Below are 26,547 nucleotides of genomic sequence, written 5' to 3' on the forward strand. Positions count from 1 at the left end.
ATGACAGACAGACAGACAGAATACTGGAGGTTAACAGCCTTGACTTTTAAGACAAGTTACTGAAGGTCCTATCCATCCCTGTGCAATGAAATAAAAGGAGAATCAGAGTCAGCGGTCTGACTATTGCTCCGTCATTTAGTAATAATTTAGCCAGTTTGAGCATCAGTTTTCTCAAAAGAGAAAAGGAAGAATTACACTTCCTCCAAGGCAAGTAAATGAACTGAGCTTTAATGCGGCAATGGTTTTTAAACCAAAAATTGTGAGAAGATAGTCCAAATTTGTATGACTGTGGATCCCTGTATCCTTCCAAGAGAATGTACATTTGCTGCTTCTGTGGAGACACTCCCTTATTTCTCACAGTGTGGCTGCAGCAGTAAAGCTTCCTTTCTTTTCCCCATCCTATTTTCTTAAAGATCATCCTCTTAACATTAGCTTGGAGTCCTTATGATGGGTATGTTGGAAACTTTCACCTCTCATTTTCCTGTCCAGGTGTCCCTCTATACCACCTAATAATTACTTAAGAGTTTCAGAGTAGAGAGATGTTTCTCAAGCCTTTTGCATTCTCCTCAATCTCAGATATAAACTCATTGCAGAAATCAGATTATAGTCCCCTTATTTCAAATATATTCTGATTACAGTTGTTAAAGTTTTCAGTAACAACAATTTAGATCAACCAATAAATAAAAAAATTAGAGTGTTTTATGAGTTTTGGTATATTGCTAAAAGTATGCAGAAACATAACAAAAATGAAGATGAGGACAAGCCAGGAAATACAGACATTGGATTTTGGGCTTAACTCGACATTTAACTGCAAACCAAAATGCATTTTTGAATCAGAAAGGAATATAATGAACGTAGGATTTAGGAAAGAACATCTTAAAAGCCTACACAGGCAGTTACTGGGCAGTGCAAGGTCTGAGATTATTTTCAGGCTGAAGGCCTCCAAGGGGGCCAGCTGCTCTATCCAAAGCTGCATGGGATGGTTTTGACTGGAGAATGAATGGGATATAGAAAGGACACCTAGGTTTCCAACTCCAGGTGACAGAGAAGAAGGGAAATAGAAGGATGACAGTGAGGATGGAAAGTTGGAGCAGGTATGAAAGGCAGTTCAGAGATGGAGCTGATGGGGCTCAGTGACTGACACCAGGGACCCAAGGAAGCAAGAGTGAAAAGTGACCCGGGGTTCCTGTCCAGATGACTCAGAGGGTGGAAATAGCATGAAGAGAGGAGGGAAGGTGGAAAAAGATGCTGTTTGAGGGGGCGCACAACTGGAAGAAGATAACATGCTTAGTTCTGTTTTACTTGAACCAAATAACATGGTACTTAAGTATACTCATGTATAAGGCTCTACGCTGGCTGCAGCAGAGTATGGTGATACATGAGATCCCACTAGTCATAACTGCAAAGAATGATAAATTTAATCTACACACAGAGATATACACAGAAACAATTAAATATAACTCAAAGTCATACTTTTTCCAAGTCCGAACTTTTCTCATAAATATGACCCAAAACTATCACCTGAACTCTCAGAGTAAATGACTCCACAAAGGATCAGCCTAGGTATTTCAACTAATATTTCAAAGGATAACAGATGGAGAAACAGCTCTGCTGCTTTGCACGGAAAGGCAGAGCTAGAAAAATCTAAGGGATGAAGGAAAGAGGTTTTCATTCTCCTCCCCAATTCTCCACATTCTCTAATTTTTCATGTTTATCAGACCAGTTTACCATTCCCAATAAGGGGATAAAGGGATCCATTTTGAAATCATTTGCAATTGGACTTTGTTATTCAAATCAAACCAAATCATAATTCAAATCAAAAGAAAGGTATTTATACCAAGTTGCAATGATGTAGCACAGTATTATGCATTATGGAAGACCAAGGACTTTCATAAAATACAACCTCCACCCTCGAGAAGTTAACACTGCAGTTGGGAAGATAAAAACATTTGAAAAATTAATAGTTTTTTTTTTTTAATCAACCAAGACAACCAAAGAAAACACATCCCAAAGCAACACACAATTTATCAACAAATAACTGGTATGCTTTTAAAATACTGCAGAAGTGCATCTTTAATTTAAATATCAACCTCTCCTTTCTGCAAGCAAAACAATAAGAATCTACTTTTACTTACTTCATATTTGAGAAAACTTAAGTGCAAAAGTCATGAGAGAAATTCTTTACATTCTTCCAGATCAATCCAGTTTTATATTCTCCATGAATTTGTTCCAACTTGTGGTCAACTCCATGGACAATGAGAATTATTGACTATGTATATTATGCCCCAAACTCCCAACTAGCATGAATTCTCTAAATCAAGGACATTGACATCACAGTAAAGAAAAAGTATCAACTGATGGAAAAGATAACCCACAGAATGGGATAAAATATTTCCAAATGATGTGACTGACAAGGGATTAATGTTAAAAATATACAGAAATCTCATGCAACTCAATACCCCAAATAAACAAACAACAACAACAACAAAAAAAAAACCCACGAAACTGAGCAGAACTGAATAGATATTTTTCCAAAGAAGGCATACAGATGACCCACCAGCACATGAAAAGATGTTCAAGCATCACTGAATAGTAGAGAAATGCAAATCGAAGCTTTGATTCTAACCGGTATGAGGTTTCAACTCATACCGGTTAGAACGGTCATCATCAAAAAATCTGCAACTGATAAATGTAGAGAAAAGGCAACCCTCTTAAACTGTTGATGTCCAGTTGCTAAGTCGTGTTTGATTCTGACCACATGGACTGCACCACATCAGGCTCCTCTGTCCCCCACTGTCTCCCTGAGTTTGTTCAAATTCATGTCCCTTGAGTCAGTGATGCCATCTATCTTATCCTCTGCCACTCCCTTCTCCTTTTGTCTTCAATCTCCTCTTGCCTCCACTGTTGGTGGGAATGTAAACTAGTGCAGCACTATGGAGACCAGCAAGGATATTCCTTTAAAAAACTAAAACTGGAGTTACCATATAGTCCTGCAATCCCACTCCTGGGCATATATCCAGAGAAAACCATATTTCAAAAGATACATGCATCCCAAGGTTCATAGGAACACTGTTTACAATAGCAACACTACCTGCAATACAGTAGCCACTATTACGATGGAAATAAGATAAGTGTCCATTGACAGATGAATTAATAAAGAATACGAGATATATATCATGGAATATGACTCAGTCATAAAAAAAATAAAGCAATGCCATTCGTAGCAACACGGGTGGACCTGGAGAATGTTACATTTAGTGAAATAAGTCAGAAAGAGAAAGACATACTATATGATATCACTTCTATGTGTAATCCAGAAAGCAATGCAAACGAATCTGTATGCAAGCAGAAACAAACTCACAGACTTAGAAAACATATTTATAGATACCAAAGGGGAACTGAGAGGGAGAGCGATAAATTAGGAGTTTGGGATTAACGAATTTACACTGCTATATATAAAATAGGAGAGCAACAGCAATTTACTATACAGCATAGGGAATTATATCCAATATCTTATAATAATATGTAATGGAATGTAATCTGAAGATTATATAAAAGAACTGAATTACAATGCTCTACACCTGCAAATAACACAATATTGTAAATAAACCACACTTCAGGAAGAAAAAAATAAAAATAAAACCACGATGATATTCTTGTCTTCTACAGTAGAAACAGTGTCAGACTTTATTTTTTGGGGCTCCAAAATCACTGCAGATGGTGACTGCAGCCATGAAATTAAAAGACGCTTACTCCTCGGAAGAAAAGTTATGACCAACCTAGACAGCACATTGAGAAGCAGAGACATTACTTTGCCAACAAAGGTCCGTCTAGTCAAGGCCATGGTTTTTCCAGTGGTCATGTATGGATGTGAGAGTTGGACTGTGAAGAAGGCTGAGCGCTGAAGAATTGATGCTTTCGAACTGTGGTGTTGGAGAAGACTCTTGAGAGTCCCTTGGACTGCAAGGAGATCCAACCAGTCCATTCTGAAGGAGATCAGCCCTGGGATTTCTTTGGAAGGAATGATGCTAAAACTGAAACTCCAGTACTTTGGCCACCTCATGCGAAGAGTTGACTCATTGGAAAAGACTCTGATGCTGGGGGGATTGGTGGCAGGAGGAGAAGGGGACGACAGAGGATGAGATGGCTGGATGGCATCACCGACTCGATGGATATGAGTCTGAGTGAACTCCGGGAGTTGGTGATGGACAGGGAGGCCTGGCTTGCTGTGATTCATGGGGTCGCAAAGAGTCGGACACGACTGAGCGACTGAACTGAACTGAATCTCGTAGAGCACAGCCCAGGACTGGGCAGGAAGGGAGCCATAAGTGAGGTCCTCACGTGGATTCTGAAATGAATTACTAACAGTGCCTGCTTCTGAGCAAGCCTCTGAGGAAGCTCTGGAAGCTGACTGCCTCATTTCAAATCCTGCTTCACTATCAGTGCGTGTGGGCACAGGAGCAATCTCTGCATCTATTTTCTCATTAATAAAATGAAGATAATGGTGGTAGTTTACAAACTTTTGTGAGGGTTGAACACACATGAAGTGCCTAAGACAGAAGAACATATGATTTTCATGGGGTTTACCTTCATTATGAGAAAAGTATATAGAAAACTAAAGAGAAAAATACAATTAATCCCCCAACCACCTCAACCGCAATTGTTAACATTTTGCAGTTATTGTTACTACTGTGGATAAAAAAACAGCTGAGAGCTAAAACTAGACTGTCTCCTGCCTCAACCTGATGCCTCCCTTAGATTCTGAAAATTAGATGTGCATTCCTTTCCTTTGTGATGCTACCACATAAAATACCTCTCTCCCCTGTGCCACAGAAACTTCTTTCCTAAGGCTCTTCCTAAGTCACTAGAAAAAAGTGCATATCTTAGGGAATGTAATTCCCAAGAGCTACATACCTTTTCAGTTTCCTTATTTTTTCATTAACTTTCCTACAGAACTCCCAGGCTCAAATTCTTAGACGTTTCCAGACTCTTTCCTCTCTCTCTCTCTCCCTTTCTCTGGTTCATTCACTTGTCACCAAAGTCGCTGCTTATTTCTTCCAGATGCTTTTCTCTCTCATCCATTTCTTCTTAACCACTACATTGTCCTTACTATTATTACCCATGTCTGGTCAATTTTAATCATCGCCTAATTGATCTCTTTCTTTCCAGGAAAGCCCTATTATCATCCATCACGGGTACTTCTGAGAAATCCATCATTCTTAAATGTACCTTTCAGTTGGGTAGCTCCACAGTCAGCTATTTCCACATCTTCCTTCAGAGTAATTGATCCTGGTTATTGATCCTGAAGGTTAAGGATACTTATAAACTAGAGCCAGTCTTGCTCCATAGGTTGATATTACCCAAATTCTTTGTGAAACATGCTTCTCAAACCAGAGTCTATATTCAAGGCCCTCTCTGCCTGACTAGCTCATTCTCACTCTGAACAGTTACCCAAGTTGTTTTCATAGTTTGGGATGCCCTAAACTCTCCTTTCTCCACAATTAATACTCATTCTTGATGGAAAATTAAAGCGCTTCTTTTCCCCATAGCTCTTCCTAACTCCATACCATTTTACCTATGTACTTTTTCCCCCTCTGTGAAAAGAAAAGAAGAAAAAAAAAAAAACTCCATATAAACCTTTAAGGAATTCACCTGATTTTTGTAGGGTATCTTGTAGACCTATATAGCCACCAATGTATCCATCTACTGTTCATCTTCCCATCCATCCATCCATCCATCCATCCATCCATCAATCCATCCATCCATACATTCATCCATGCATCCATACTTCATCTTCAACAGTTAAATTATAAATTACTTGAGGGCAAATCCTATTGCTTAACATTAACTTGGAAAGCTAACTTCTCTCATCTTCTAATATATATTATATTTAGAAGCTAGCTTGGGCTTAATAAACAATTTAAAAATAATTATAGGAAAATATTAGATCAGTTCAGTAGTTCAGTCATGTCTGACTCTTTGTGACCACATGGACTGCAGTATGCTAGGCCTCCCTGTCCATCACTTACTCCTGGGGTTCACTCAAACTCATGTCCATCAACTCAGGGATGCCATCCAGCCATTTCATGCTCTGTTGTCCCCTTCTCCTCCTTCCCTCAAACATTCCCAGGATCAGGGTCTTTTCAAATGAGTCAGTTCTTCGCATTAGGTAGCCAAAGTACTGGGGTTTCAGCTTAAGCATCAGTCTTTCCAGTGGATATTCAGGACTGATTTTTCCTTTAGGATGGATTGGATGGATCTCTCTGTTGTCCAAGGGGCTCTCAAGAGTCTTCTCCAACACCACAGTTCAAAAGCATCAATTCTGCATCGTTGGTGATGGACAGGGAGGCCTGGCATGCTGCGATTCATGGGGTCGCAAAGAGTCGGACACGACTGAGTGACTGAACTGAACTGAAGCTTTCTTTACAGTCCAAATCTCACATCCATACATGACTACTGGAAAAACCATAGCTTTGACTAGATGGAAACTTGTTGGAAAAGTAATGTCTCTGCTTTTTAATATGCTGTCTAGGTTGGTCATAACTTTTCTTCCTAGGAGCAAGTGTCTTTTAATTTCATGGCTGCAGTCACCATCTGCACTGATTTTGGAGCCCAAGAAAATAAAGTCTGTCACTGTTTCCTTTGTTTCCCCATCTATTTGCCATGAAGTGATGAGACCAGATGTCATGATCTTAGTTTCCTGAATGTTGAGTTTTAAGCCAGCTTTTTCACTCTCCTCTTTCAATTTTATCAAGAGGCTCTTTCGTTCTTCTTTGCTTTCTGCCATAAGAACAGTATCACCTGCATATCTGAGGTTATTGATGTTTCTCCCAGAAATCTTGATTTCAGCTTGTGCCCCATTCAGTCCAGCATTTCTCATGATGTACTCTGCATATAAGTTGAATAAGCAGGGTGACAATATACAGCCTTGACATACTCCTTTCCCAATTTGGAACCTGTCTGTTGTTCCATGCTCAGTTCTAACTGCTGCTTCTTGACCTGCATACAGATTTATCAGGAGGCAGGTAAGATAGTCTGGTATTCCTGTCTCTTGAAGAATTTTTCACAGTTTGTTATGATCCACACAGTCAAAGGCTTTGGCATAGTCAGTCAATAAAGCAGAAATTGATGTTTTTCTGGAACTCTCTTGCTTTTCCCATGATCCAGCAGATGTTGGCAATTTGATCTCTGGTTCCTTTGCATTTTCTAAAACCAGCTTGAATGTTAGGAACCTCACGGTTCACGTATTGCTGAAGCCTGGCTTGGAGAATTTTGAGCATTACTTTACTAGCATGTGAGATGAGTGCAATTGTGCAGTAGTTTGAGCATTCTTTGGCATTGCTTTTCTTTGGGATTGGAATGAAACCTGATCTTTTCCAGTCCTGTGGCCACTACTGAGTTTTCCAGAACTGCTGGCATATTGAGTGCAGCACTTTCACAGCATCATCTTTTAGGATTTGAAATAGCTCAACTGGAATTACATCACCTCCACTAGCTTTGTTCATAGTGATGCTTCCTAAGGCCCACTTGACTTCACATTCCAGGATGTCTGGCTCTAGATGAATGATCACACCATCGTGATTATCTGGTCATCTTTTTTGTATAATTCTTCTGTGTATTCTTGCCAACTTCTCTTAATATCTTCTGCTTCTGTTAAGTCCATACCATTACTGTCCTTTATTATGTTCATCTTTGCATGAAAATTTCCCTTGGTATTTCAAATTTTCTTGAACAGATCTCTAGTATTTCCCATTTTATTGTTTTCCCCTATTTCTTTGCATTGATCACTGAGGAAGGCTTTCTTATCTCTCCTTGCTATTCTTGTGGAACTCTGCATTCAAATGAGTATATGTTTCCTTTTCTCCTTTGTCTTTCACTGTTCTTCTTTTCATTGCTATTTGTAAGGCCTCCTCAACCATGTTGCCTTTTTGCATTTCTTTTTCTTGGGAATGGTCTTGATCACTGCCTCTTGTACAATGTCAAAAACCTCTGTCCATAGTTCTTCAGGCACTCTATCAGGTCTAATCCCTTGAATCTATTTCTCACTTCCACTGTATAATCATAAGGGGTTTGATTGAGGTCATACCTGAACGGTCTAGTGGTTTTCCTCACTTTCTTCAATTTAAGTTTGAATTTGGCACTAAGGAGTTCATGATCTGAGCCACAGTCAGTTCCCAGTCTTGTGTTTTTGTTTGTTTGTTTTTTTGACTGTTTAGAGCTTCTCCATCTTTGGCTGCAAAGAATATAGTCAGTCTGATTTTGGTGTTGGCCGTCTGATGATGTCCATGTGTAGGGTCTTCTCTTGTGTTGTTGGAAGAGGGTGTTTGCTGTGACCAGTGCATTCTCGTGGCAAAACTCTGTTAGCCTTTGCCCTGCTTCACTCTGTATTCCAAGGCTAAATATGCCTATTACTCCAGGTATTTCTTGATTTCCTACTTTTGCATTTCAGTCCCCTATAATGAAAAGGACATCTCTTTCGGGTATTAGTTCTAGAAGGCCTTGTAGGTCTTTATAAAACCATTCAACTTCAGCTTCTTCAGCATTACTGGTTGTGGCACATAGACTTGGATTACTGTGATATTGAATGGTTTGCCTTCGGAACAAACAGAGATCACTCTGTCATTTTGAGATTGCACCCAAGTACTGCATTTTAGACTGTTTTGTTGACTATGATGGCTACTCCATTTCTTTTAAGTGATTCCGGCCCACAGTAGCAGATATAATGGTCACCTGAGTTAAGTTCACCGATTCCTAAAATGTCAGTGTTCACTCTTGCCATCTCCTGTTGGACCACTTCCAGTTTACCATAATTCATGGACCTAACATTCCAGGTTCCTATGCAGTATTGCTCTTACAGCTCTTACAGCATCGGACCTTGCATCTGTGACCAGCTGCATCCACAGCTGGGTGTTGTTTTTGCTTTGGCTCTGCCTCTACATTCTTCCTGGAGTTATTTCTCCGCTGATCTCCAGCAGCATATTGGGCATCCAATGACCTGGAGAGTTCCTCTTTCAGTGTCCTATCTTTTGCCTTTTCATACCATTTATGGGGTTCTCAAGGCAAGAATATTGAAGTGGTTTTCCATTCCCTTCTCTAGTGGACTATGTTTTGTCAGAACTCTCCACCATGACCCATTTGTCTGGGGTGGCCCTACACACCATGGCTTAATTTCATTGAGTTAGATAGGCTGTGGTCCATGTGATCAGATTGGCTAGTTTTCTGTGATTGTAGTTTTGTCTGCCTTCTGATGGAGGATAAGAGGCTTATGGAAGCTTCCTGATGGGAGAGGCTGAGGGGGAAACTGGGTCTTGTTCTGATGGGTGGTGCCATGCTCTGCTGCTGCTGCTGCTGCTGCTGTGTTGCTTCAGTCGTGTCTGACTCTGTGCGACCCCACAGATGGCAGCCCACCAGGCTCCCCCCGTCTCTGGGGTTCTCCAGGCAAGAACACTGGAGTTGGGTTGCCATTTCCTTCTCCAATGCATGAAAGTGAAAAGTGAAAGTGAAGTCGCTCAGTCATGTCCGACTCTTCGCGACCCCATGGATGGCAGCCCACCAGGCTCCTCTGTCCATGGGAATTTCCAGGCAAGAGCACTGGAGTGGGGTGCTGTTACCTTCTCCGGGGGCCATGCTCAGTAAATCTTTTTTTTTTTTTTTAACTTTATAATACTGTATTGGTTTTGCCATACATTGACATGAATCCACCAGAGGTGTACATGAGTTCCCAACCCTGAACCCCCCTCCCACCTCCCTCCCCATATCATCTCTCTGGGTCATCCCAGTGCACCAGCCCCAAGCATCCTGTATCCTGTATCAAACCTAGACTAGCAATTCATTTCTTACATGATAGTATTCATGTTTCAATGCCATTCTCCCAAATCATCCCACCCTCACCCTCTCCCTCTCCCTCCGGGTCCAAAAGTCTGTTCTTTACATCTGTGTCTCTTATGCTGTCTCCCATACAGGGTTATCATTACCATCTTTCTAAATTCCATATATATGTGTTAGTATAGGCTTTGTTCCCTGCCTATTATTCGACCTAAGGCCAAACTATGGTGGAGGTAAGGAAGATGATGACCTCTTTCAAAAGTCCCATGCATGCACTGCTACACTCAGTGTCCCCAACCCTGCAGCAGGCCACCACGGAGCCACGTATCCACCAGAGGCTCCTGGACACTCATGGGCAAGTAGGGGTCGGTCTCTCGTGGGGTCACTGCTCCTTTCTCCTGGGTCCTGGTGTGCACATAGTTCTGTTTGTGCCCTCCAAGTATCTGTTTCCCCAGTCCTGTATAAGTTCTGGTAGCTTTATGGTAGGTTAATGGCGACCTCTTCTAAGAGGGCTTATACCATACCCAGGTCTGCTGCACCCTGGGCCCCTGCCCCTGCAGCAGGCCACTGCTGACCCGGACCTCCTCAGGAGACACCCAAGCACAGATCTCTGTCTCTGTGGGGTCTCTGGGTCCTGGTGCACACAAGGTATGTTTGAGCCCTCTGAGCATCTCTAGTTGGTATGGGGTTTGATTTTAAATGTGATTTCACCCCTCCTACCATCTTGCTGGGGCTTCTCCTTTGCCCCTGGATGTGGGATATCTCCTCAAAGTCACCGCACAGCCGCTGTTCCAGTGCCTACCATCTTACTGAGGCTTCTCTGTCCTTGGACGTGGGGTATCATCCCAGACACATATCAGATAGCATATAATTAAATATTAATGTAATCATGATAAGATCTGACTGGCTGTAACAATTTTTCCTCACCTTCCATTTTGAGCTAGATTCCTCTCTGCTCTCAAAGGAAACTGTAAGCCTTTTCCTAGCCTCATCTTGTACTTTATTATAAGTATTTGTTTACCTGTCTGTCAGCTTAACTGTTACATCTTCTTACTAGCTTTATAAGTCTCTAGTATTTGTTGAATCAATGAGTAAAAACTAATGAATAAATGTCACAATAGATGCTACATATCTGGGTCATCTGAAATGATGGAAATCTTATTTAACATTACCTAGAGTTAAATAAGACTTAGAGGTCTGCTTCAGCCTGCCATGTTCTGAATTTGTCTACCAATGACCTTAATTACAGATCACTAGTGACACTATTTGAAGTCATTAAAGAGCTAGACACATCCACAAGGTTTCATATTTGTTACATGCATAATAGATGAGTGCATTCATTTATCTACCTAAATCATTTCTCACTAAATAAACATTCTTTTGCTGCATAGATTGCCAAGGAACTGGAAATAATCTCTTCCTTTTATTTAATACCATCCTTCTAATACTAGCAGAAGTAGCCATGGGTACATATTCTCCTTTGGCTATAAGATCCCTGTTTTTGCACAACGGCCATCTATTTTCTTGGCACAGGCAGAGCGTTCTTGTCCCGGACAAAAGACTCCATAGAAGAGTAGAGGAAATAGTGATCCACAGAGAAATGAGGCTAGCCCCAAGGCACAGTGACTTTCTAATAATAATGCTGCCTGTATTAATTTCCTCCCTACCTGAATTTTAGAGAAGTGCACTTTAGTGATATTCATATTAATTTAGAATTATGAGTGATCACTCATCTCAGCTAATGTTCACTTTCATTGAGCCTCTCAGTGGTACATACCAATGGTTTTAAATCAAGAGACTAGATCAGGATAACTTGGGCAAATGATCCAAATACACTTTTCCTGGTCTCCCCACCCATGCGTAGGAAGGAACATTTGATACACCTGATGAGGTAGCATGAGGTGGATGTACGCTTTTTACACCACTCCTCTCAAGAAGAAACAGTAATAGGTAAGAAAAGATAGTCTATGTTTTGACTGAATTAGCAAATATATATATATTCAAAATGTGTCAGTATAGCACAAATATTGGCAAATGTTTGTTAAATGGATGGAGTAATCAAAATGTAAAGATTATTGATCTATACTTTCATAGAATAATATTTTTGTGGTACTTTATATACAACTCTTGTACTTTATCTCATTTCACCCTTAAAAGCTCCCAATGAAATAACTAGAAACTATTTTCTTCCTATTTTCCAGATGAGAAAACTAAGTATTTAGGAAGTTAAAATAACTGGGCCACCATCATCCCGCAAATGGACATCAGAGCAAGGATAAAAAAATACATAGCTTGAAGCCTTAAAGCTAGAATTTATTCATTACTCCCTGAAGAACAGCATGAGAAACGCTGGGCTGGAGGAAGCACAAGCTGGAATCAAGATTGCTGGGAGAAATATCAATAATCTCAGACATGCAGATGACACCACCCTTATGGCAGAAAGTGAAGAACTAAAGAGCCTCTTGATTTAAGTGAAGGAAGAGAGTGAAGAAGTTGGAGTAAAGCTCAACATTTAGAAAACTAAGATCATGGCATCTGGGCCCATCAATGCATGGCAAATAGATGGGGAAACAGTGAAAACAGTGTCAGACTTTATTTTCTTGGGCTCCAAAATCACTGCAGATGGTGATTGCAGCCATGAAATTAAAAGACGTTTATTCCTCAGAAGGAAAGTTATGACCAACCTAGACAACAAAGGTCTGTCTAGTCAAGGCTATGTTTTTTTCCAGTGGTCATGTATGGATGTGAAAATTGGACTATAAAGAAAGCTGAGTACTGAAGAATTGACGCTTTTGAACTGTGGTCTTGGAGAAGACTCTTGAGAGTCCCTTGGACTGCAAGGAGATCCAACCAGTCCATCCTAAAGGAGATCAGTCCTGGGTGTTCATTGGAAGGACTGATATTGAAGCTGAAACTCAAATACTTTGGCCACCTGATGCAAAGAGCTGACTCATTGGAAAAGACCCTAATGCCAAGGATGAATTAGGGGCAGGAGGAGAAGGGGACAACCAAGGATGAGATGGTTGGATGGCATCACTGACTCAATGGACATGGGTTTGGGTGGACTCTGGGAGTTGGTGATGGACACAGAGGCCTGGCGTGCTGCAGTTCATGGGGTCACAAAGAGTCGGGCACGATTGAGTGGCTGAACTGAACTGAAGAACAGCAAAATTCTTCTTCTTGCTACTAATGTGGATTATCTCCATAATTTGGATCCATCTTCTACTATGAATCCAGAAAACATGAATTCTGGACCTAGATCTGCCCCCTCCTGCTGAGAGGCACTTCCCAGGTCTATGTCGTGTCCGCCATAAGCAGACCAAATCCACATATCCTCCAAGCTTGTTTGTTGCCCACATGTGGCTCAAGGTAAAGCTGACATTAAGTGAACTCAATCAAAGGTTTGCTGGGGTTTGTACAATCTTAGTTTCCTCTGGACGTAGACATCTTTTAAACATAATTATTTGTTCTTATTGACATATATCACTTAGTTAAAGAAAGCAGAGAGTAGGAAAATCCACTGAGCTAGCTGCTCACGGCTGGTCCTCAGCTTAAGGTACTGCTCAGAGCATCATTAAAACAGGACCTAGTTCAGTCAACAAGAAATAATTGGTGAGAGCAATTAATGCCTAGTAAAGTTATACCAAATATAACTGTTACATATAAAACTACTACAGCTCTATTCCTAAAGAATTAAAGAATTAAACTCTTTAAAAACTAGGAAGTTGAAGGAGGCATCTTCTCCTCTGAGAACTCAGACAGAGATAAACACAAAATTAAAATAGCTACATCAGAAAGAGGAGCTTTGTAAGACTTTGTAAACTGGCAGAAAATGACTTGCAGAAACTAGCAAATCATACAAAGAGAATGAAGTCTATAAAAGCCACACAATTAAAAAAAAATTCTGTCGCTTCCTAATTATAACCATGAATTGGAAATGTCAGTGTTCCCAGTACTCTCTATTTTCAAGTTACTGGCTGTTCTGACTTTATTCTAAAAGACAAAAACATGTTTTTTATTTGAAACTTTTTTCTATTATCACTTGCTCAATACGATTCCTACTATGTTTGGTAATAGAACTATAGACTATGACATTGAACATCTTTTATAGTATAAGAAAAGAAATGAACCCAGGAAAATAATAAAACTCATCACATTTTGATGTAAACATATAGCTAAGAGAAGTCCAGAAACAGCTGCTTGCCTCTGAATAATACATTCATTCATAATAAAATATATAGCTAAAAGATTCTTAGCAAATGAAAACACGTTCTCTTTCTTCTAGGCTGAATTTTACTCAGAAAAATGAGACACCTTTCAAAAAAGGATTATTATTTTTATGAGTATATATTTTTAAAATATTCATTTCCTTTGGTGTATGCAAACCCTACAAAATTATTAAATCTATCCCAACAGAATATTAGAGTGAAAAAAAATCATGCGAAAAAAATTTATTTAAAATGGTAAAGTCTAATCATGTTTCAATTATACTCAGTTTTACTTTTCACTATTTTTAACCTTCAATACTTGAAGTTCTATGCAAATTTACCTAAAGTGATAAAGTGAGATTCCTAAATTTGTCACTTATATAAGCCATTGAAGATAAATTGGAGATATATAATAGAGTGCTTAAGACTTTATGAAAAAATGTTCCCACACATTATGCATTTAATGAACAGAGGACTGATCAAGCATATTGAGAATTACAAACATGAACTGAAGTCCCCTCCCTCCAGTTCTCACCTGAAATTTCTCCTTCACTGCTTTAAAAACTTCCTTAAATGCCACTAAACTTCACTGAATTCTATTTGCCTCCACATCTCTGGCCACCAGCAGAGTCTATATCACCCCAACTGCCTCCCAAAGTCCCTCATCTTCTTCCTACCCACTGGCCACACCACATTGGATCATGATTCTCCCTTCTTTGAAAGGCCTCAAGGAGTTGTTCACAGTATTACATAAAACCCAAAAACCTGAAAAGCCTTTGGGGTGGAACCTCGCTTATCTCCTCCACCGCCCGCCTCCTCACTTTTCTCTGCCTTTCTCTTATTTTTCCAACCCCACTACACAAATTTCCTTATAAGGTCCACTGCATGTAGCATCCTCTGTGCCTAGAATTCCATTCCGCTGACTCTTCTCCTTGCCGACTTCTTATCTTTCAAGTCTCTCCTTAAATGTTATCTATTCCCAAGTCTTCCTTGAGCCTGCTCCCTGGACAGCTTCCCCTGTATGGTCATCAAGTATCTCCTTAAATGTCATCTCTTCCCAAGTCTTCCTTGAGTCTGCTCCCTGGACAGCTTCCCCATGTGGTCTCCATCCCTGCACTTGGTTTAGGCCCTAGATTAGAAGGAAGAGTTTTCATCACGTATCTTGTTTTGTTGTTAAGATCTTCTCCTCCATACACTAAGTTCTATGAAGACTCTGCTTTGTTCAGCATCACCTCCAGTGCCTGGTGCCAGGCTCTGCATATGGCACCGAGTAAATAAATATTTGTGGAAGGAGAAGGACTAGCCAGATTCACTGCAGAGACAGCAGTGCACTGGTTCCCTACCGCACACTCTTCCAACCAACTTTAGACATTCAAACCCCCCTTGCTCAATGCTACCTTCTCATCCAAAGCTGATTTGACAGGTTCTCACTGAAGAACTATACCACAGCCAGGCTGAGTTCAGAACTCAGGAGACTTTGGAAAAGATTGGGTATTAATCTGCATAACATCAGGAGCACAGAACACCAGGAGGCTCAGGAGGAGCTGAGGGTCAAGATCAGGGAAATCAGGGGAAAGCAGGCTCGATTTCAGCACCCAAGGCATCTCTCCTAGGCTATGCAGAAGAATCCTCAGATTCATGACAGAGGTATGTCTGAGGTGGTGATGGTCTGCCAGTGGGTTGACCAGTTTTCTGTGTTATCCATGGCCTTCTGCCATCTGTTACTACAGCGAGACATAAAGTTCTGGGCATCAGTACTCACAACCTAAAGATCACATGTGGTGAGCAGACCTTAAAAGCACAGTCACACAATGACAAAGGTTGCTGTCCAACTGTTTACAACCTCAAAGACACTTCTGTTTGATCTGATATCCATTATGATACATAAGTTTGCTATTATATATGTGATTTTAGTGAAAAAACATATTTTCAAGTATAAACATATATGTAGATTTCCTGTAGTATTATGGGAAAAGTAAATATATTAATAGGTATTTTTCAATCATATTTTCGGTCCTCAAAGTAGACTATTTTAAAACTAAGTTTACTATAAGACGCCACATTTTCATGATTATTAAATTCATTCTAGTTCCATACATGTTGGTCCTCAGAAGTCCCTGTGTTATAATCAAATCTGAAGGAAGACTGTTGTGGCTGAAAAAATCCGTGCCCCTGATATCTGAAAAAGTATGTCTAGTAAAAGAAAAATTTGGATGCAGGCTCCCTGTCAATTCAAGGCTGATCCATCTGAAGCTGTGAGAAGGAAAAAGAACAGAGTGTCTGTGGCACACATGCCCATGCCAAAAGCCTCAGCGCAGATGTGCCCAGTGATCCAGTTCAGGATGTGAGTCCCCATGGCACAGGAAGACCATTTCTGGGAAGGAGGAGGTGAAGAGGACAGAGAGAGAGCGGCCAAGCAAAATCCTGAGACTAAATAATTCGAATTTTTTTTCTAGAACCTAAATTCATTTTTTGTTAGATGAATGAAATTGATAATTAATTACAGGACCTACAAACATCTACCTAGCAAAACAAAAGAAAAATAAGTGAAAATAAATGCTATAACAAAACCACTTTCTCAATTTCTCCAGTGGTAATCAGATAAACCAAAGAATCTCAACAAGATTTAAGAACTTATACCTTCAAGCTCTTTCCGATACTAAATTTCTTTCTGATAGACCTTTAACTACATTGATCCCAGACTCTGAGGTTACACTGATAATTTTTATATGATTCAGTTAGTCTCACAGAGAGAGAGAAAGAGAATTACGTTTATTTTATGGGAATTGGAAACCAAGGCATCAATAACCACAAATCAAGAATGGTTCAATAGTTAAATAGAACTGACTTTGGAATGTGAGTTATTCTAAAGATGCAGGGATTTCACATGATACACTTACCTAAACATACATATATATTCTTATAAAACTTACAAATATTCAGACAAAATGAACTTAGTAAGAAAAAAACTCAATACAAAGAAAAGATGATGGCTTCACTGGTGAAGTCTACCTAACATTTGAAGAAAAAATTATAGCAATAGTTTACAAACTTTTCCTAGATAGAATACTAGTAAATACTTCCAAATTCATTCTATGAGGCCAGTATTATCCTGATACTAAAATCATACAAAGGCATTACAGTAGACCAATATCCCTTATATATACATGCATAAAAATAATCAGAAATATTAACAAATCAAATAAGGCAACAAATAAAACAGATAAGTGGGATTTATCACAGGTATGTAAGAGTGTTTAAACATGAAAATAAATCAAGGCATTACACCATATTAATAGAATAAAGTTCAAAAAACACATTATTATCTCAACTGATGCAGGAAAAGCATTTGAGACAATCCAGTTCTTTCAAGATATGAGCACTCAACACACAAAACTTGGAATGAAACATGCTAAACCTGATGAAGAATATGAATTGAAACTTCACAATTAACACCATATTTAATCAGTATAGAGACTGAAAGTTTCCCTCCTAGTATCAGGAGCAAGACATGTATGTCTGTGATCACCGCATTTTGACAACTAGATGTCCACATGGGAAACTGGATCCTTACCTCACACCATATGTAAAAAATAACCCCAAATGGATCAAAAACATAAATGCAGGAAACAAAAGTATAAAATTCTTAAACGAAAACCTAGGTGGATATCTTTATGACCTTGAATTCGACAAGAAATTCTTAAATACAACACCAAAACTACAAATAATCAATGGAAAATAGAACTATTCAACTTCATCAAAATTAAAAATTGTGCCCTACAAGAAAACAAAAAGACAAGTTACTAAATGAGGGGAAGTATCTGTAAATCATTTATCTGCCAAGAATATAGCTTCCTTTATATATATATATATATATATATATATTTATATATATATATATATATATATATATAAAATGGACATATATATAAACATAATATCAGGGGCTTCCCTGATAGCTCAGTTGGTGAAGAATCCGCCTGCAATGCTGAAGACTCCAGTTTGATTCCTGGGCTGGGTAGATTCACTGGAAAAGGGATAGGCTACCTACTCCAGTATTCTTGGCCTTCCCTTGTGGCTGGTAAAGAATCTGCCTGCAATGTGTGAGACCTGGGTTCAATCCCTGATTGGGAAGATCCCCTGGAAAAGGAAAGAGCTACCAATTCCAGAATTCTGGCCTGGAGAATTCTATAGACTGTATAGCCCATGGAGTAGCAAAGAGTCAGACATGATTAATTGACTTTCACTTTCATATATATATAAACAATAAAGAAAAATAATCCAATAAAAATGGACAAAAGATTTGATCTGTATCGAAGAAAGCATACAAATAGCCAATGGGCATGTAAAAAGATGTTAAACATCATTACTGATTAGGGAAACACAAATCAAAACCACAATAAGATAACCATCCACACACATCACACTTGCAAAGATGGCTGTAACTAAAAAGACCAACAATAACAAGTATTGACAAGGATGTAGAGAAATTGGAACCCTCTTATATTGTTGGTAGAAATGTTAAGTGCTGCAGCTATTTTCAAACACAGCTTGACAATTTTAAAAAAATGTAAACATATAGTTGCCAAATGACCCAGAAATTTCAGTCCTAGGTTTATACTTAAGAGAAGTAAGGACATATGTCTATGCAAAAACCTGTACATAAATGTTAAGGGTCACTTTATACAGCATACAAAAAATTGGAAACAATTCAAATACAGACACAAGAGTGGTGTATATGTTCCACTGTACAAGTGGTATAATGCAATACTATATGGCAATAAGAGAAATGAAATACTGATAAATGCTATAATATGAATGAATCTTGGAAATATGCTGTTAAACCAAGTTATAAAACTGAGAGCATACTAATCACACATTATGTGATTTGATTTATACTAAATATCCAGAATACGTGAATCCATAGAGATGGAAAATAGACTAGTGGCTTCTAGAAGCTCAGTTTTCAGGGGAATAGGGATGATTCTAATGAATATTATGTTTTTTTTTAATAACTCAGCATTATTTCAAAACTGCATAGCGGAGACAGTTGTACAATCTTGTAAAAACTGCTAACTTTCTGCACTGATTTCACATGTTAGCAAAGTAATGCTCAAAATCCTTCAAGCTGGGCTTCAACAGTATATGAACTGAGAACTTCCAGATATGCAAGCTGGATTTACAAAGGGCAGAGGAACCAGAAACCGAATTGCCAATATCCATTGGATCATAGAAAAAGCTAGAGAATTCCAGAAAAACATCTACTTCTGTTTCATTGACTACTCTAAAGCTTTTGACTTTGAAGACCACAACAAGCTGTGGAAAATTCTTAAAGAGATGGGAATACCAGACCACCTTACCTGCCTCCTGAGAAATCTGTATGCAGGTGAAGAAGCAAACAGAACTGGACATGGAACAGTGGACTGGTTCTGAATTGGGAAAGGAGTACATCAAGGCTGTATACTGTCACTGTGCTTAGTTAACTTATATGCAAAGTACATCATGCAAAATGCTGAGCTGGATGAAGGACAAGCTGGAATCAAGACTGCAGGGAGAAATATCAGTGGTCTCAGATATGCAGATGACATCACCCTTATGAAAGAAAATGAAGAGAAACTAAAGAGCCTCTTGATGAACATGAAAGAGGAGAGTGAAAAATCTGGCTTAAAATTCAATGTTAAAAAAATGAAGATCATTGCATCTGGTATCATTGCTTCATGGCAAATAGAAATGGGAACAATGGGAACAGTGTGAGACTTTATTTTCTTGGGCTCTCAAACCACTGCAGATGGTGACTGCAGCCATGAAATTAAAAGACACTTGTTCCTTAGAAGAAAAGCAATGACAAACCTAGATAGCATATTGAGAAGCAAAGACATTTCTTTGCCAACAAAAGTCCATATAGCAAAAGCTATGATTGTTCCAGTAGTAGTCATATATGGATGTGAGAGCTGGACAATGAAAAAGGTTGAGCACCAAAGAATTGATGCCTTCAAACTGTGTTGCTGGAGAAGACTCTTGAGAGTCCCTTGGACTGCAAGGAGATCAAACCAGTCCATTATAAAGGAAATCAACCCTGAATATTCATTGGAAGGACTGAAGCTGAAGCTCCAGTACTTTGGCCACCTAATGCTAAGAGCCGACTCACTGGGAAAGACTCTGATGCTGGGAAAGATTGAAGGCGGAAGGAGAACAGAGGACGGCAGAGGACGAGATGGCTAGATGGCATCTCCGACTCAATAGATGTGATTCTGAGCAAGCTCTGAAAGATGGTGAAGGACAGGGAAGCCTGGCGTGCTGCAGTACATGGAGTCTCAAAGAATTAGGCAGGACTGAGCGGCTGAAAAAGAACACTAACTTTTACCCTTGGAAAAGGTGAACTGCAAGTATGGCATTTATTTATCTATTTATTTTTAGAAGCAGGCAACCACCAACAAAACAAAGGAAAACTGAAAAGACTGAGCTGAAGCATGATGGATGCGCCTCCCTGAATCCAAGCTATTCTTGATCATGTCACTGTCAACAGTCATGTAAAAATCGTTTGTCTAAACATGGTTATTCCTTGGCTATACATTCTGTTTCTAAGTTTCTACTCTCTTATTCTAAATTTACAAGTTCTAATATTGCCAATCATTCCAGTTTTCCCAGGGCTGAGGGGGTTCCCAAGACAAGAGACTCTCAGCACTAAAACACGGAAAATTCCAGGAAAACTGAGGAAAGTCTGTTCTTGCCTGATTTTGTATAATTTACTTAATTCCTCTTCTCTTTAATTCCTATCATGTTCTCCATCCTGCTTTTTCTTTTTTTTTTAAAGAAATCTCAAGTATTTTAATAATGAAGTTGCTCCTAAAATTCACTTTTTAGAAACATAAAATTGATCTTATAGAAATCATTCTCTGTAAAACAACTTTGAAATTAAATTTATCTGAATCACCTTGCATACACTTGAAAATAACACATTATTGTGTGTGTGTGTATATATATATCACTATATTCAGATTCTTTTCCCTTATAGGTTATTACAAAATACCGAGTACAGTTCTAAGTGCTATTTCACTTGTGTTCATATTTTATTATAAAATAATTGTTCACAAATTAGCATAACTCATGTAAGTCTCTTCTGAGTTAGGGGTATGAATAGCCAACTGCCTTCTGGATGTTTCAGTCAGAGATGTCTTTGGCCACTAATACATACATTTAAGGGGGCTTCCCTGATAGCTCAGTTGGTAAAGAATCTGCCTTCAATGCAGGAGACCCGAGTTTGATTCCTGGGTCAGAAAGATTTGCTGGAGAAGGGATAGGTTACCCAGTCCAGTATTCTTGGGCTTCCCTTGTGGCTTAGCTGGTAAAGAATCTACCTGCAATCTGGGAGACCTGGGTTGGGAAGATGCCCTGGAGAAGGGAAAGGCTACCCACTCCAATATTCTGGCCTGGAGAATTCCATGGGGTCCATGGGGTCACAAAGAGTTGGACATAACTGAGTGACGTTCACTTTCAATTTTCACATACATCTAAAGCTAAATCTAAACTTGTTTTAGTGCCTAAATGAACTCTTCTTGCTATGATCACATCCACCTACTCTCTTGAGATAAAGTGAATTATTTCCTCTTCACTTGACTCTATTATCAAAGCTAATGCATCACTGTGCTCTGATTACACCACCGGGAAACAGTCTCAAATCTGCCCTATCACTGCCTCGCTTGCCGAGGCCTGCTTCTATCCACAGCGGGAACTGATTGGTAGACTGAAGGATTGTCAGTCTTCTAAAATCCACGATCACTTTGAAAAACTAAAAAACCTCATAATGTTAGGTCAACTTTCGAAATACTGCATTAAAACTAAACCAAAGACAAGACCAAGTGTGTAGCCTATCCTTTCCAAGTTACACCAACATCCTCTTCCTTGGGGTTTCCCTGGTGGGTCAGACAGTAAAGCATCTGCCTACAGCGAGGGAGACCTGGCTTCGATCCCTGGGTTGGGAAGATCCCCTGGAGAAGGAAATGGCAACCCACTCCAGTACTCTTGCCTGGAAAATTCCATGGACTGAGGAGCCAGGTAGGCTACAGTCCATGGGGTCAAAAACAGTTGGACACGACCGAGCAACTTCACTTTCACTTTCCTCTTCCTTAAAGACACTGGTGTTGCACCTCCTGAAGCCTTTATAAATCTCTACACCACACCCAAGCATATTCACCCCACCCTCCCACACATGCACTCTCACTCACACAAATACACAGCACACAGATACACATACTTGCACGCTCTCAGGCTCCAGCAATGAGTACATGTTTCAAATCACCACCCACAACCTGATGTTTTGGGGCACTAGTTAATTACTCCCTTCTTCTAGAGACTTGTTCTAAATTCAGACTCTGAAAGTTCTTCTCTGACCTCATCAACCCCAAAGATAATAGGCCATTTTCTCTTTTATAGACATACTTCTAATCTTGCAGTTATCATGTAGCAATAGTTAGTTGGATTATATAACTGCTGCTCCCAACTTGAGAGGGCTCTATCTATGCATCTCATACCTAAAGAATAGTAGCTATCAGACTCAATTTGTTCAACTCCACTAATGTTTTTGATCAACATTTAGAAAACTAAGATCATGGCATCTGGTCCCATCACTTTACGGCAAATAGATGGGGAAACAATGGAAACAGTAAGAGACTTTACTTTGGGGGGCTCCAAAATCACTGCAGATGGTAACTACAGTGATGAAATTAAAAGACACCTGCTCCTTGGAAGAAAGGCTATGGCCAATCTAGACAGCATATTAAAAAGCAGATACATTACTTTGCCAACAAAGGTCCATCTAGTTAAAGCTATAGCTTTTCCGGTAGTCATGTATGGATGTAAAAGTTGGACTATATAGAAAGCTGAGAGCTGAGGAATTGATGCTTTTAAACTGTGATGTTGGAGAAGACTCTTAAGAGTCCCTTGGACTGCAAGGAGATCCAATTAGTCCATCCTAAAAGAAATCAGTCCTGAATATTCATTGGAAGGACTGATGCTGAAGCTGAAACTCCAATACTTTGGCCATCTGATGGGAAGAATTCATCGGAAAAGACCCTAATGCTGGGAAATATTGAAGGCAGGAAGAGAAGGGGACGGCAGAGCATGATGGTTGGATGGCATCACCGACTCGATGGACATGAGTTTGAGTAAGCTCCAGGAGCTGTTGATGGACAGGGAAGCTGGCGTGCTGCAGTCCATGGGGTCATGAAGAGTTGGGCACGACTGAATGACTGAACTGGACTGAACTGAACTGAGCTTTGATTAAGTGATGACAACTTAAGCATCATGCTTAAAATATGACTGAGTGACATTTTAATAATAACTGAAAAAAGAATCTTCAGATCGTTTACATACATGATTATCAAAATACAAATTATATTGACATGTGCAGCCATTGACCTAGACTTGTAAAACAGACAGCACTGAGTGACCTGAACACAGTGCCTCTATCACCAATTCACATGGTAATAGTCTCTCTCTCTTTGCCTGCTCACCATGCAAAATCACCATCTCTTCCTCTTATTTTTTTTCTTACATTTATACAAATAAAGTATTTCCACCCACTTAGATATTAAAAGAGTTATAACAAATGCCCCTGGGGTCAATATTTTTTACTCTCTTGGACTATTATTATCATCTGTTGGCAGCATTTGCTATTCTGGGACACCCTCCGTGACTCCTTCCACCTGGCTTCTGGTTCTCCTACTTCTTTGACCATTATTTCTCAGTTGAGTCAGGGGAGCCTCTTCTTTTACCCACTCCTTAAACACTGGTTTTACTCAGGCACTCTTACTTTTTCTAACTCTGTACCCTTTGGTGATGTCAGCTACTTCCCCAGCTGAGGGCTTCGGGTTCATATACCCAATTCGTTCTTAAACATATACTCCTGGATAATGCACAGGCGCCCCAAATCATCCTATCAGGATCTGAAGTCCTCACTGCCCACCCTACTGGTTGGCCTGGTTTACTTCTTTATCTCCCCACATCAGCTGCTGGTCCTCAATCACCCAAACAACTGATACAACAGCCCCCCTAAACTCCTTCCTTACAAACCATATTCAATTGACAACTAAGCACTGCCCATTTTTCTTCTTACTGAGCTCTTAAAATGTTTCCTTCCCACACCCTCTGCTACTTCTGCAGGTCAAGACCTCATCCTTCTCTGGACAGTTGCAATAGTACCTTAATTGATCTGCTTGTCTCCAGTTTTGCCCACATCCTATTCATATGCCATTATTCTTATTTCTGCCAAAGTAAGTTATACATATTTTATACACGCACATACACACACATAATGAAAATCTGACGTATTAAAATCCATCAGTGCATGCTCGAAACTAAATGTAGTATTTATTAAATTTTATTTTGATCCAGTTATCATATACAGAAATCTAAGCTCATCCTACAGTTGTAACCCAGGATGCCATCTTACATTTTCTGTTCCATTCCAAATGTAAACATAACCTCCATACTAAAAAACTAGCTTTTATTGATCTTCAGCCCCACTGATAGGTTATAATGCACATATTTTAAAACACTGGCCTACAGGCTAAAGCCCATCCTTAGTGTCCTCCTCACCCCCAAATTACTGTCATTCTTTTCATAGCAGCCTAGAAAGGGGCTTATATGGAAATGGAGAGCTCAATTTACAAATACCACTCTCTAGAGAGAATCAGTAGAAATGAGGAATGGACTGTAAACTTTAAATTCTTCAAGTCACCTAAAGAGAGGTCCACTGTTGTAATTAGTTAAGTGTGGAGTGAAGAAAAAGGATTATCAGAAGAAGAACCCAAAAGCCACTCTCAGTCATTTTACTCAGAGAGGCTACCAGGAAGGCTCCACTAGGTTCACGGTAAGTTACAACAGCTTTCCACTTCAAGGAGTCCATGGAAAGCAGAAGCAAAATAAGAAAAAATAATTAAGGTCTCTTTGGCAAGGATGTCAATTGCTGCTTCCTATCTGATAATTCCAACCACTTCAAGGAGTCCATGGAAAGCAGAAGCAAAATAAGAAAAAACAATTAAGGTCTCTTTGGCAAGGATGTCAATTGCTGCTTCCTATCTGATAATTCCAATCTTATGTGGACACTGGGCATAAGTGGTACAAATAAAAATGGAACCTCAATATATGAAATATAACACATCTTAAAATTCATGTTAATTCCTCAGAGAACTTTCCCCAAAGTTGCTTGTTTTCTAATGCCTGGAATATATGATGGAAAGTGGGGATTGTAAGTTTTCCATGAATTTTCAAAAAAAGTTCCACCATCAAGAAAATGTATTTATGGCTAGAATATGTATAGAACAAAATGGCAACATCATAAAAAGTAGTTCTTCCAACTTAAAACTTTTTTTTCAATGCAATTATAAATCATTTTACTACAGTTAGGTGAAAAATATTTGTGTTCCTTGAGAAGTACTGATCAAGTGTGGAAGATGATATTCAAGTACACATAGATAAAATCTATAACCCATTTATGGAGCCTCTTGAAATTTATTTACCCAAAATTTATATCTTAAACCAGAAATAATTGTGTATTTGTGACTGTGTGTATGGAAAATATAAGCATTTAAACATTTTATTTAATTTCAGTTTTGCTAATGGGAATAAAACCTAGGCACAGCAAAAGAATTACAAAAATTTACTTTTCTTTTCATAGCCTTTTGACAATCTTATTACTTTATTTTGGTTTTACTTTAAAAAATTGTCAGATAGCTAAGGAAACCTATAAAAAAATCACTCCTCAGACACATTTCTTCAGTGACTTTTGCGAAAATAACTTGGAAGGAGGCATTTCCCTGGGAGTAACTACTTGGCTGTATTGGTTATGGTAACAGTATTACCACTGCTGAGACATTTTAAGGAAATGTTTAATTTTTCTTACCAGGAGCATAATTTTATTCAGAAGATTGAATAGATTTGCTGCTCTGCAGAATTTTAAAGCTCTTTACATTTCACCTTACAGAAATCCACATTTGCAACACAGTTCACTTAGTTAGTTTCTCCTCTAATTCCCTTTGGTAGGCCATTTAATCCTTCATGAATATGCACACTTGAGGTTACAATAATAAAAATAAACTGACGGTCCATCCCTCTTTCAGATTGTCCCTGACCTTTACCTGACACAGTGCGAGGGTGGTTATGAACAAGCCATGCACTTCCCTTCTTCACAGTTAGGAAAGCATCCCCGCTCTGCACCTTTTCATTACTTTCTCGAAAAGGGTCTCAGGCTTGAATCCACGTACTTTCTAAATCCGAAAGGTACAGAGTTTCTGATAGCACAGAGTTCCCCAATACATGTCTCTATCCTATAATTAGCTTCATGCTTCCCATATGACATTAGAAACACTGCTTAATGAAGATGCTTGAAACACAGAGCTCAGTTTCCAGATCATTTTATCTAATTCAGTAGTAGTCTTTTACCCCCAGACACCCCAGAACAGCCAGAGTTTGCACTCCCACATGCACTGTGAATTAATACATCTGGAACCAGAGA

General features: G+C 39.3%; 1 protein-coding gene across 15 annotated transcripts in view; it reads right to left on the bottom strand.

The window, feature by feature from the left end:
• The window catches only part of RIMS1 (regulating synaptic membrane exocytosis 1), a 599,063-nt gene that overhangs the window by 468,566 nt on the left and 103,950 nt on the right, over positions 1–26,547 (bottom strand). The window lies entirely within an intron of this gene.

Source organism: Ovis aries, chromosome 9, assembly GCF_016772045.2.
Source record: "Ovis aries strain OAR_USU_Benz2616 breed Rambouillet chromosome 9, ARS-UI_Ramb_v3.0, whole genome shotgun sequence".
Lineage (NCBI taxonomy): Eukaryota > Metazoa > Chordata > Mammalia > Artiodactyla > Bovidae > Ovis > Ovis aries.